This window comes from Macrobrachium nipponense, chromosome 36 (assembly GCF_015104395.2).
Source record: "Macrobrachium nipponense isolate FS-2020 chromosome 36, ASM1510439v2, whole genome shotgun sequence".
Classification (NCBI taxonomy): domain Eukaryota; kingdom Metazoa; phylum Arthropoda; class Malacostraca; order Decapoda; family Palaemonidae; genus Macrobrachium; species Macrobrachium nipponense.
Genome location: NC_087220.1, coordinates 55,585,551 through 55,598,876, shown reverse-complemented (window position 1 = coordinate 55,598,876; position 13,326 = coordinate 55,585,551). Strand labels below are relative to the sequence as shown.

The 13,326-nt window shown below is 42.0% G+C and overlaps 1 protein-coding gene across 3 annotated transcripts in view; it reads right to left on the bottom strand.

The window, feature by feature from the left end:
• LOC135203680 (ubiquitin thioesterase zranb1-like) overlaps nucleotides 1–13,326 on the bottom strand; it is an 81,018-nt gene that overhangs the window by 18,398 nt on the left and 49,294 nt on the right. The gene's annotated exons all lie outside the window — the stretch shown is intronic.

Sequence of the window (13,326 nt, the reverse complement as noted above, 5' to 3'; positions counted from 1 at the left end):
GCGCGGAAGTGGAAAAAAATATTTTTTTCAAAAAATCACAGCGCGCTTAGTTTTCAAGATTAAGAGTTCATTTTTGGCTCCTTTTTTTGTCATTGCCTGAAGTTTAGTATGCAACCATCAGAAATGAAAAAAATTATCATTATCATATATAAATAATGCGATATATAATAGCGCAAAAACGAAATTTCATATATAATTGTATTCAAATCGCGCTGTGCTGTGCGCAAAACGGTTATAGGTAACAAGTTACTTTTTTTTCGTTGTAATTTACACTAAATTGCGATCATTTTGGTATATAACACATTGTAAAACGATAAAAGCAACACAGAGAAAATACTATCACAAAATAATGCATGAATTCGTAACGCGCGGACGTAAAAAAATATTTTTTTCAAAAATTCTAGAGACTTCCAATTTCTTTCAAAATGAAGACAAATGATTGAATATTGCTATACTGTAAGAGTATTAGCTTACAATTGCAGTTTTTTACCATATCTGAAGAGTTAAAGTTGACCGAATGTCGAATTTTCTGGGCTCAGCTCGTGTCGCTGCGCGAAATATCCTTTAATCTATTATTTCTAGGGTAAATGTACTAACACATACCAGAGAATAAATAAAATAAAGAAAAAGGTCAGTGTAACTGACTCGCTCACCCTCCAAGAGGGTGTCGGTATGAACACTAGGCGAGTGAGACCACTACCACGAGCCAAATGCCAATAGAAATCTCCCACTACAAAAACCCTCCATGAGGAGAGCCGACCCACAGAGTGAGCAGCTCGTACTACTACTACTCTCCATCCCATGCTGCCGACTGCTGCGCCTCTGGTGGCCATCCTTTTCAGTTAGCGCACACGAGTCACACGTGCCTAATTTTCTCTCTGTGTTTTTTTGTGCCCTTTCGTTGGATTTATCTATAATGGAGCGTGCAGCTATCGCAGCAGCTAAGTTAAGTAACTCAGTATTTATGGTTAGTTGGTTTTTTCCGGCCCTGAGTCAGTATTTTGCCGTTTTTTAGGTATAAATACGAACTCTGGGTCGGAAGCATGGCAGCATGGTTCTGCCTCGTGGTGGGTTCGTTCTTGGTCTCCCATACCTAGAACATCCCCTTGTCTGTGTACGTTCTATATTAATTATCCGTTTTACTTAGGGTACTGTCTACTCAGGTTTGTCATGCATGCATGTCTTTTACCTGATGTAGGCTTCTTCCTTCCAGACCCTAGTCCCGGCTCTTAGTATCGGCCTCTGACTAGCTTTGAGTGGTAGACTTTCCTTCGGGTTATCGTACACTCCTGGAATTTTTTCTCCTACTATATTGTTTTCTTTCTTTTATTTTTTATTTATTGTACCATGTATTTTGTTATGGTTAGGTTAGTTAGGCGTCTGGCTTAGCCTAGGTCCTGGCTCATTGAGCCTATTCTACTGCTCATCAGTTCGGTTGCTTCCTATAGCTTCTCTCTGATCAGTGGGTTTTGGCCCAGTGGGCCTATATGCCACTGCTTTCAGGCTCAGTTGATTCCCGATAGCATCTCTCTGACAGTTGGTTTGTATAGGCTTAGTTGTCTTGTTTTGGTCTTACCGCCTCGTGGTCACTACGCGATCACGAGACAGCCAGACGCCTGCCCAGTCACTTTCCCCACTCTCCCGCTCTTCCATAGAGTCGGGGGAGGGTGGGTCGGTCTGCCCATGCTCGCTCCACATACCCGAGCCTGCTTCCCTCTCTCCCCCAGGCGGAGGGTCAGGGAGACGGGGACAGACCCAGACTGGACTCGACCTCTCCGGCTTCTCGGTTCCGGCCGGGTGGTGTAATGTGGTGGGGGGTACTGGCCTTTCCCCCCATCCGTTGCTTCCTTGTCGCTCCGTGTTTCGCTTGAGCCTGTATGTCCTTCTCGCTCTTTCCCACCTTACTAGGGCTCCTTTCTGACCGGAGTCCTGGCATCCAGCGGAGAGGGTGTTAGTCCACTCAGTAGAGTGGACCGGAACATACAGTGGGTCCCTGCTTAACCTTAACGTATTGCTGAGTTACTACACTCCGCTACGCACTGGACTTGGTCCGGTTCGTTTTTGAGTTTTTAGGTTTTAAGTGTTATTAGATTAACTATAAGTTACTTAAGTACCTTAAACCTTCCCCCCCCCTCCCTTACGAGTTTTACCGGATCTCTCCGGGATTATAGCCTATTCAGGCGAAGCAGGGGGGAGGGGTTATGCCAAATTTTTTCCGAGCTCCGGCATGCAACGGAGTTTCTTTCTGTCCTTTAGCCTGTAAGTGATATTCTTTAAGATATCATGTGTCTTCCCACTTACAGGCCACCAAACTGTGAGCATACGGGATGCGCCGCCACACTTCAGGACCCATGGTGGACACGAAGTTTGCCGGTCCCATGCTCCATGCGCGACTCTGCACGGGGACATCCAGGTCTGGTACCATGAGACGTGTACCATATGTTATGATCTGGTGGTGTTGAGCCAAGCTTTTTAGATGGGGTGGAAGTATTCCGCATCTCCGGTAGATTGCTCCGCCTTCTGTTTTATGCTTAAAGTTTCATTCATTCACTTTAACTTAAGGCATCTAAGTTAAGTTATACTTTAAGTTTTAGTTTTAAGTGATTCTTAAATCTAATCTACGCCCTCTCTTCAGGCGCCGGCAGTGAGGGATACCGCACTGGCAACCCTGCGGGCCTGGGTCGGCGGTTTTGGGAAGAACGCCGCCAAGGGTATGCCCTACATCTTAGAGAAGCGGTTGGCACTGTTAATCTTCCCCGGAGGCAAGGCGACAGGATACGTCGACCCAGTAGAGGCGGCCCCGACTATCGCCATTCATCCAACAAACAGCTGGCCTGCCTCATTAACTAACGGAACCAAGACCAGGATATCTCCACGGACGTCGCGACTTTAGATATTAATGTGGAACCTATGGTAGGTGTAGCCGACCTGTTGGGCTAGGTAAGTAGGGTGGAACCACCCAAGGGTCACCCTTGGGCGTACTGTTTTCTTCTACTCCTGCAACCTCTCCATCCTTCCAAGGCTTTACAGGTGATGAATTGTATACTCCTCCTGACGCTTCGGTTAGACCTAAAGTCAAGGGTCAAGCAGTGAAATCCTTGTCTAAGACGTCGTCGTCGTCTAAGAAGACGACTTCGGCTTCATCCTCCTCTCGTAAGTCTCCGGCTGGAAATCCCGGAGCAGACAGGTCTAAAGCTTCTAGCTCCGGCTCTAAGTCCTCGAGGAGTAAATCCTCCAGAGAGAGATCTCGCACCCCGGCAGAGTCACCAGTTCCGCTACCCTTGGTTCCGATTCAGAGCCACCCCTCCACCTCCGCAGCAGCTCCGGCCTGGACTCCAATGCTGGCCTGTTGCAACAGGTGGGGCGACCTAGTTGGGTCCCTAAAGAGTAGCATGGAACAAATGATCTCGTTTGTCGGATAGGATTACGTCCCAGGACTCCATTATAGCCGGACTGAGAGAAGCCCCTCTAGCCTCTCCTCCACTTTCCAATACGATGGAACCTCAGCTTCCCTCCGTATGACTCGCTACCTAGCCGTCCGTTCTCGATGAACAATCCATGGAGAGTAGCGTCATACGCCCCCTTCCAAGAAGGTCTCATTTCTATACCGGAATTTGGAACTCGAAAAAAAAGGATAGAGGACTTCGGAGTTCTACCCGGAAGACCTCCAGCCTCCGTTCATAGGCTACGCAAGGCTACAGCGTCAGCCATGGTGCGGGATGATAGGGTACCAAAGGAGACAGTCCTCTATTCACGAGACCAGGCTCAGAGAGAATGGCTCAGGTGTTTGAGAGGACATGGATTGTTCTAATACCAAGATACAACCTTTTAAGAGTCCCTTTACCATTTTCACAATGGATGAGAGTACCCCGCCTACCCGTTCCTGACAAAGATCGCGCAGGTCTACCATTCCCAGCGGCCCAAAAAAAAAAGGGGGGAACCCATGCCTCAATTGAAGGAAGCAGATCCCATCTCCGTTGCTTCCCTCAGCCCCGAGAATTGTGGGGAAGACTTGCCGACACCTTCTCAGCTGCAAACTCAAACCGGAACTGTGCTATGGATCAGTTTGGTGAAAAGCTACCAGGCTCCAGATAGCCCTTATTCAGGCTGAATTTGACGCGAAATCGAAGAGTTAGCCAGGTCCAATTCACTCTATGGCTATTTTGTCCGAGGTAGCGACCATAGCCTATGGCTCAGAACCGCTTTTTAAACTCATGACCTCAAATCCCTGACTCAAACGGTACAGTCGGATATGTTTGAGTTTGCCACTGCTAGAACGAATTGTAGGAAGCATGTCCTACAAGAGGCAACCATTCGACATGAGCCGAATAGGTTACTCTCGTCTAACATCTGGGGAGCAGATCTCTTCCCAGAAGCTATGGTGAAGGAATAGTCCAAGTCAGAGGCTACGAGGCTGAACCAGAGCCTTAAGGACCGTTGGGCCTTACGGCTAAGAGGAGCAAGACTTAACGCCTAAAGGTAAGGGACAGAGGAACCTAGGCGTTTCCATCCTTACCAGAAAAAGCAGCCACGCTTTTCTCAGCAAGTTCCAGCGGTGCCCTTAGTGCAAAACAGCCCAACCTTCCATTTCTTCTAAAGCTCAATCACAACCAATTTATGTGATATCCCCTCAGCCTCAGCCCTCCACCTCTTACGCCATCTCTCCGGCTTACAATCAAGCCTTCGAGAGTCAAGCTTCACAGAAGTAGACCGCTCGGGTAAGGGAGGCAGAGGTAAGCGTTCCTTTCGTGGGAGAGGATCGGGAGGCCCCCTTTAATAGGGGAAAGCAACTTCAGAGGAGGCCGAGGCGGTTTCCAGAACCAATGAAGAACTCAGGTAGGAGGGAGGCTGTTTCACTTTCGCCACGGTGGAACTTCAGCGAATGGGCTCAGAGCATAGTGTCAAAAGGCCTGGGTTGGAGCTGGTTGACGAAACCCACCTCCATCCAGACCTTTCCGTCAACTTCCTTCCAAGGAATTGACAGAGTACGCAGAGGACCTCCTTCAGAAAGGAGCTATAGCGAGAGTCAAGAGATTAAAATTTCAAGGTCGCTTGTTCATCGTGCCAAAGAAAGGCTCACAAAAAGAAGGGTAATCTTAGACTTGTCCCGCTTAAACTTAGCCATCCGCTGCGACAAGTTCAAGATGCTCACGATCTCGCAGGTGCGGACCTTACTTCCCCGTGGGGCCGTACCACCTCATCGATCTTACAGACGCCTACTATCATATCCCTATTTGCAAGACACTTCCGTCCATATCTGGGTTTCAAGATAGGAGACCAGGCATTCTCCTTCAAGGTAGTTCCTTTCGGACTCAACGTGGCACACAGGGTGTTCACGAAACTAGCGAAGAAATTGGTAGTGCAACAACTCAGGTCTCAAGGGATTATGGTAGTAGCGTATCTCGACGATTGGTTGATCTGGGCTTCAACAGTCGAGGAATGCAACAGAGCTACACTGAAAGTGATTCATTTCCTGGAATATCTAGGCTTCAAGATAAACAGGACCAAGTCAAGACTCACTCCAGAGTCAAACTTTCAGTGGTTGGGCATTCAATGGAATCTATGCCTTCCCATTACTCTGGTCGATTCCATCAGCCAAAAGGAAAGAAAAATAATAGCGGAAATAGTCTAGTCAAGCAATTTCTATAAGTTCACAAACTGGCGTCAAGGAGGGCTCAGGAGAGGATCCTGGGTTCTCTCCAGTTTGCATCAGTGACGAACGTCTTAATGAAAGCCAAACTGAAAGACCTAACCAGAATCTGGCGCTCAAACGAGGCAAATGTCAGGTCCAGGGACAAACTATCCTCAGTCCCTCTGATTCTAAAGAATCGACTTCGGCGTGGGCGAAAGTCAAGAATTTGTCAGTGTCAGTACCCCTTCAGTTGTCCCTCCACCAGGGATCACCATCCACACAGACGCGTCCTTAAGCGGTTGGGGAGGGTATTCCCAGGTCAAAAAGGTTCAAGGAACTTGGTCACCTCAGTTCAGTCAGTTCCATATAAACGTACTGGAGGCAATGGCAGTGTTCTTGACTCTAAAGAGGTTGCGCCCACCAAAGTACTCCCACATAAAGCTAGTTCTGGACAGCGCAGTGGTAGTACATTGTATAAACAGAGGAGGCTCCAAGTCACGTCATCTAAATCATGTCATGGTAGCCATCTTCTCCCTGGCAGGACAAGTTCAGTTGGCATCTCTCCTCCACTCACATAGCTGGAGTGAGAAACGTCATAGCAGACGCATTATCCCGATCAGTGCCCCTAGAGTCGGATGGTCATGGACAACAGTTTCGTTCCAATGGATCCTTCAAAGAGTTTCCAGGGCTACAGGTGGATCTCTTTGCATCTCAAGCGAATCACAAACTGCCGTGTTATGTAGCCCCCAACCTGGACCCTCTGGCCTATGCCACGGACGCCCTGGCTCTAGACTGGAACAACTGGAAGAAGATTTATGTCTTTCCTCCAGTGAATCTTCTCATGAAAGTTTTAAACAAACTCAGGACATTCAAGGGTCAAGTGGCTCTAGTAGCCCCAGACTGGCCGAAGAGCAATTGGTATCCCCTAATTCTGGAAACTGGGCCTTCGTCCTCTTCGGATCCCCAATCCCAGGCTCTCCCAGTCAGTACAAACGAAGACTGTGTTCGCTTCCTCAGGGATTCTCAAAAACCCTAACTTTATGGACTTTCATGAAGTTTGTCGGCAAAAACAAGAGATGGCGAATATTGACCCTCAGAATATTCTCTTCTTGGAATCCGATAAAAGGATTCAACTTTGAGACAGTATGATGCTGCTGTCAAAAAGTTAGCAATCTTCCTGAGAGAATCAGATATTAGAATCATGACAGTTAATTCAGCTATATCCTTTTTCAGATCCTTATTTGAAAAAGGTTTAGCAGCTAGCACGATTACGACAAACAAGTCAGCCTTGAAAAAGATATTTCAATTTGGGTTCAACATAGACTTGACAGATTCCTACTTCTCGTCTATTCCTAAGGCATGTGCTAGACTTAGACCTTCTTGTAAGGCCTACGTCAGTTTCATGGTTCTTAAACGATGTTTCTAAAACTGGCTTTCAGAAACCGATAATGACACATGCTCGTTTTATAATGCTCTTAAGAAAAAGAAAAACCCTGTTTTTATTAAGCTTAGCTTCAGGAGCAAGGATTTCAGAGCTGTCGGCTTTATCCAGAGATCCGGGTCATATTCAATTCCTTCCCACAGGGGAAGTCCTACTTTCTCCGGAACGTAGCTTTTTAGCAAAGAATGAAGATCCTTTGATGAGGTGGGAACCTTGGAAGGTACTACCCATTCCCCACAAGATGTATCTCTTTGCCCAGTTACAACCTTACGAGCCTTTCTGTCCAGGACCTCCTCATCCTCATCGGGTCCCCTCTTTAAGAGGGAAAAAGGTGGAACTTTATCCATTAAGGCATCAGGCAACAAATCCTGTACTTTATTAAGCAAGCCAATCCTGACTCTTTCCCGAAAGCACATGGTGTCAGGCAGTACCACCTCAATTAATTATTTCCAACATATGAACTTCGATGAGTGAAAAAGTATACCGGATGGAAATTGCCGACAGTGTTCAAACGTCATACCTTAAGTCCTTGGAAGCTCTGAAATTTTCAGCAGTAGCAGCGGGTAACATAGTTTCCCCTGACTCTAGTTAATTTGTAGTAGAAGATTCAGTCCTCCTTTCTACCTGCCTCACCCAACAGTTCGTCTATTCCTGCCGTGTTTCATTTACATTCACCTTGTGTCTTAGCTGCTTTTATGATGATGTAGTGGGTGCCCCTTATTTTTTTGCTAGGGACACTCACAGATGATGATAGTATTGATCTCATGGATGGTACCCCCTTATTTTTATGCTAGGGGATACATCTTATTATAATGGTTCGGGTTTTGTATATTAAGTCATATACATTCCTTATATATTATCATTATTGATTACTTTGTTCATTTGATTATTTTAATTGCTATTATATTCTGATACATGCCTTTACACAGATACCATTTTGTTACATGTAAGCCATTTTACCTCTGTACATATGTAAATTACCTTATGATAAGAAACATGATTAGAATTAAGTGTAATTCAAGCATATTTTCTATTTTTTGTAATCACTGTGTATTTGTATCTTTTTAGCAATTATATTCTTTTTATATTTATTTTCTCTTTTTATTTGAGACCTATTCTGATTTATTTTATTACTTTTGTTTACAATCTTGTGCTATTTCTCTGGTACGATTTCGCGCAGCGACACGAGCTGAGCCCAGAAAAGGGATTTTGACGTAAGGAAAAATCTATTTCTGGGCGATTGGCTCGTGTCGCCAAGCGAAATCCCACCCTACCATCCCTTCGCCCAAGATTGTCTGCTAACTTCAGGATGGCCACCAGAGCGCAGCAGTCGGCAGCATGGGATGGAGTAGTAGTAGTACGAGCTGCTCACTCTGTGGGTCGGCTCTCCTCATGGAGGGTTTTTGTAGTGGGAGATTTCTATTGGCATTTGGCTCGTGGTAGTGGTCTCACTCGCCTAGTGTTCATACCGACACCCTCTTGGAGGGTGAGCGAGTCAGTTACACTGACCTTTTTCTTTATTTTATTTAGTCTCTGGTATGTGTTAGTACATTTACCCTAGAAATAATAGATTAAAGGATATTTCGCTGGCGACACGAGCCAATCGCCCAGAAATAGATTTTTCCTTACGTCAAAATCCCTTTTTTAATATATACAGTGCCGTCAAAAAACTGTCGTGGTAGCGATTTCGTAAGAAAAAAAACATGTTGCGGAAAGAAAATATTAATTAAAAATCAATGGTTAGTAATAAAAAAAAAAAAAAAAAATAGGTTAACACTCACCAACTCCTAGCCTAATATTTAATAGGCATTCCCCGACGTTTCCGAACTTCTTTAAGCCTATTGGGGACGGAATCTGCAAGTTTTTGCAGGAGCTTCTCGTCAAGGTTGTCCCAGATAACGTTTCAACTGTGTCTCTAACTTTTTCAGTTGTTTGCGTGTCAACGTCCTGTAATTTTCTTTTCATAATCGCCCAAAGATTTTCAATAGGCGAAATATCTGGGGAATTACCTGGCCCCAGTCTTGTATAAAATCAATTCCACAGTCCTTGAACCAATTAATATTTGTTTCGCAGTATGCGAAGGCGCTCCGTCCTGCTGAAAATACTTGTTTTACTGAGCTCGAAAGGATTCCTACAAATTCTCGTTTCAACAGTGGTGTAATACGAGAGTCCTTAATTAACAGTTTTTTATTTGTTCTGGGTAATATTACTAAAATTACCTTTCACCACCATAACCAAAACACCCCATACCATTACATAAGAAGGGAATTTCACACACGTGGCAAGGTACTTGGGGTCCAGCGGGTCTGATGTCGACTTTCGCCACACACACTTTCCCTTATTGTCCGATACAAAAAAACTTGCTTCGTCACTCCATAGCACTTGACGCCATTTTGCCAGAGCCCAGTCTTTTGTAAGAACGTGCAAAATTTAGTAGTCTTCTTTTGTTTAGTGGTTATCAGCGGCTTCTTACGCGCCTTCACTTTTGAATATTTCAAGTCCTTGCTCAAAGCGCCGCTGTATGTCCTAACAGAAGCTCCTGCCACTATATCTGGATTTGCAACCTTAAGTTCTCTGGCAGTAAGGGTCGGATTGACTTCAATATCCCTGCCCAGCACTCTTTAAAAAACCCCTGTTAATTCAATGATAACGTGGCCTCCCAGAACTTGTAGAAGCTCGAGGTACTTCCTGGTCTCCATTGTCGTGGTATTTTTTCAAAATGCGCTGCACAGTTCGCTGGTTTACACCAATTTTCTCACTAATTTCGCCAGTTTTATACCTTCACTGTGTAACTGCACAACTCGTACACGATTTCAAATGAGGTATACCCTGTAGACATAGTACACTAGCGTACACACACACTTTCACAAGAAAATTCTGGAAGCGTGATCCAAAAAATCAGGCAGGTCAAGATCGATGTCTACTGTTCATAAATCACTTAAGAACACTGACCGATAACTTTTGGTTACTTTTTCCCACGCTGTGAGTGAGACAAATGACTCACTTGTGTTGCCAATTAGTCAGTTTCTCCCAGCCGATTTTTTCCCCATAAGATATGGGGGTGCGCCTTATTCGCGGCAAAAAAACTGTCGCGTTTTGAAACGCGACAATTATTTTGACGCGCAGTGTATATTTTTTATATGCAATTATTTTGGTAATAAGAAAGCTACAACCTTCAAATATTTTAGTTTTATTCTACATGAAATTGCGCACATTTTGATCATATATAAAACTCTATTAAATGCCTAATATGACACGGAGCAAATATTCCGAGAATGGTACGTACGCATTTCGGAGATGTGGCGGAGACATCCGCGCGCGGAGGGAAGGAAAGATTTTTTTTAATTCACCATAAATCTAAATATTTTGCTAGAGACTTCCAATTTGTTTCAAGATGAAGATAAATGACTGAATATTACTAAAGACTGTAGACTAGTAAGAGTTTTAGCTTACAATTGCGTTTTTTCGACCATTTCGGTAGAGTCAAAGTTGACCGGAACGTGGTTTTTTTTTTTTTTTTTTTTTTTCTATTTATAGTGATTTATATGCAAACATTTCAAAAATTAGAAAAGCTACAACCTTCAATTATTTTTTTTTGTATTCTACATGAAATTGCGCACATTTTCATATATAAAACTTTATGTAACGGCTAATTTAAAATGGTGCAAACATTACCACAATCGCACGTATGATTTTTTCGGAAGAGTTACCGCGCGCGGACGTAAAGAAAATGTTATTTTTTTCATAAATTCACCATAAATCGAAATATTGTGCTAGAGACTTCCAATTTGTTGCAAAATGAGTAAGCTTGAATATTTACTAGACTTAAGTGTTTTTAGCTTACAATTGCGTTTTTCGAACCTTTTGTTAGAGTCAAAGTTGACCAGAATAGGTTGAAATTTTTGCAAGTAGCGTTATTATATGAAAATATCGCAAAACTGATATAAGCTACACATGGTTGTTTTTAGTTGTATTGTTCTGAAATTGCGCACATTTCCATCTATAAAACTTTATAAATGGCTAATTTTAAAATGGTGTCAAACATTACCACAATCGCATTGTTATGATCTTTTCGCGAGGAGTTTATTGTTACCGCTCCGCGGACTGTAAGAAAAAGTTTTTTTAATTCAATCACCATAAATCGAAAACTATGTGCTAGAGACTTCCAATTATTGCAAAATAAAGGTAAATGATTGAATATTACTTAAACATATAAGAGTTTTAGTTACAATTGCAATTTTCGACTGATTTTTTTCGGAAGAGTTACCGCGGCGGATGTAAGGAAAAAGTTTTTTCATAAATTCACCATAAATCGAAATATTGTGCTAGAGACTTCCAATTAGTTGCAAAATTAAGGTAAATGATTGAATATTACTAAAATATAAGAGTTTTAGCTTACAATTGCATTTTTCGACCATTTTGGAAGAGTCAAAGTTGACCGAAGGTTGAAATTTTGGCAATTATCGTTATTTATACAAAAATATCTCAAAACTGATAAAAGCTACAATAATGAGTATTTTATTGTTGTATTCTACATAAAAATACGCACATTTTCATATATAATACTTCATATAACGGCTAATTTACAATGGTACAAAAATTATGTCAAAGTGACAAAAATAATTTCCGAGATGTGTCACTGATACTTTTTTATTTTTAGTGTGGCAAGAAAGAAATTCGCTCTTGCGCGCCTGCGTAACGATTGTAAACAAAACAACACCTTGATCCGTGAACTCCCAGCATCCCCCAAGGGGTGTGATTCAAAAAGTTTTAGGCTGGAGGCCTATAAGTATTTTTCCGCGAATTTTAAAAAAAACTTTTGTAAGGCAACGTAAAATACGTCCAGTCGGCACACGGGAGACAAAAAATGTCAACGTAAAATATGTCCAGTCGGCGTAAGAGGGTTAACATAACACTGTGCTCTCATTAAATTACTATATAATAATACACAAAAGGTTGACACTATAGAGATTGGAATTAGAGAATCCTTGTAAAACAGATTGATTGATTTTTGTCAAGCATAAAACAAGGACATGAAATCAAACTGTTGGTTACACAATATACTGTTAGTAGAAAAATGCCCTAAAACAATCACTAAGATGTAAAAAGAGATAAAAAAATTGATGAAAGTCTCTCAGCAACTCCTGGCACCACCAAAATCTGTACACTTACTGCTTGCAATTATACCTCAAATTAACTAACATGATAGCTGTTTACTGTCATTCTTGATATACTGTATCAGCTTTTTCCTCACCTAGTCATCAATATGCAAAACTGGGCATTGCACTTATATCTGGCCAGATTAACCCTTAAACGCCGAAGCGGTAAAAACAAAATTGTCTCCCATGTGCCAGCCAAAGGTGTTTCGGAGTGAGAGCGGAAGCGGAAAAAATATTTTTTTCAAAAAAACACAGCTCGCTTAGTTTTCAAGATTAAGAGTTCATTTTTGGCTCCCTTTTTTTGTCATTGGCTGAAGTTTAGTATGCAACCATCAGAAATGAAAAAATTATCATTATCATATATAAATAATGCGATATATGATGGCACAAAAACAAAATTTCATATATAATTGTATTCAAATCTGTATTCAAATCGCGCTGTGCGCAAAACAGTTAAAGGTAACAAGTTACTTTTTTTTGTTGTAATGTACACTAAATTGCAATCATTTTGGTATATAACACATTGTAAAACGATAAAAGCAACACAGAGAAAATATTATCACAAAATGATGCATGAATTCGTAATGCGCGGACGTAAAAAATTTTTTTTTTTTTAAATTCACCATAAATCTAAATATTGTTATAGAGACTTCGAATTTATTTCAAGATGAAGTTAAATGATGGAATATTACGATACTGTAAGAGTTTTAGCTTACAATTGCAGTTTTCGACCATTTCGGACGAGTTAAAGTTGACCAAATGTCGAAATTTTTTTATAAATTTTTTTTTTATATACAATTATTTTGGAAATTAGAAAAGCTACAACCTTCAAATATTTTTCATTTTATTCTACATGAAATTTTGCACATTTTCATATATAAAACTCTATGAAATGCCTAATATGAAACGGAGCAAATTTTCAAAGAATTTATGGCGGAGAATCCGCGCGCGGAGGGAAGGAAAGTTTTTTTCATAAATTCACCATAAATCGAAATATTGTGCTAGAGACTTCCAATTTGTTGCAAAATGAAGGTAAATGATTGAATATTACTAAAATATAAGAGTTTTAGCTTACAATTGCGTTTTTCGACCAT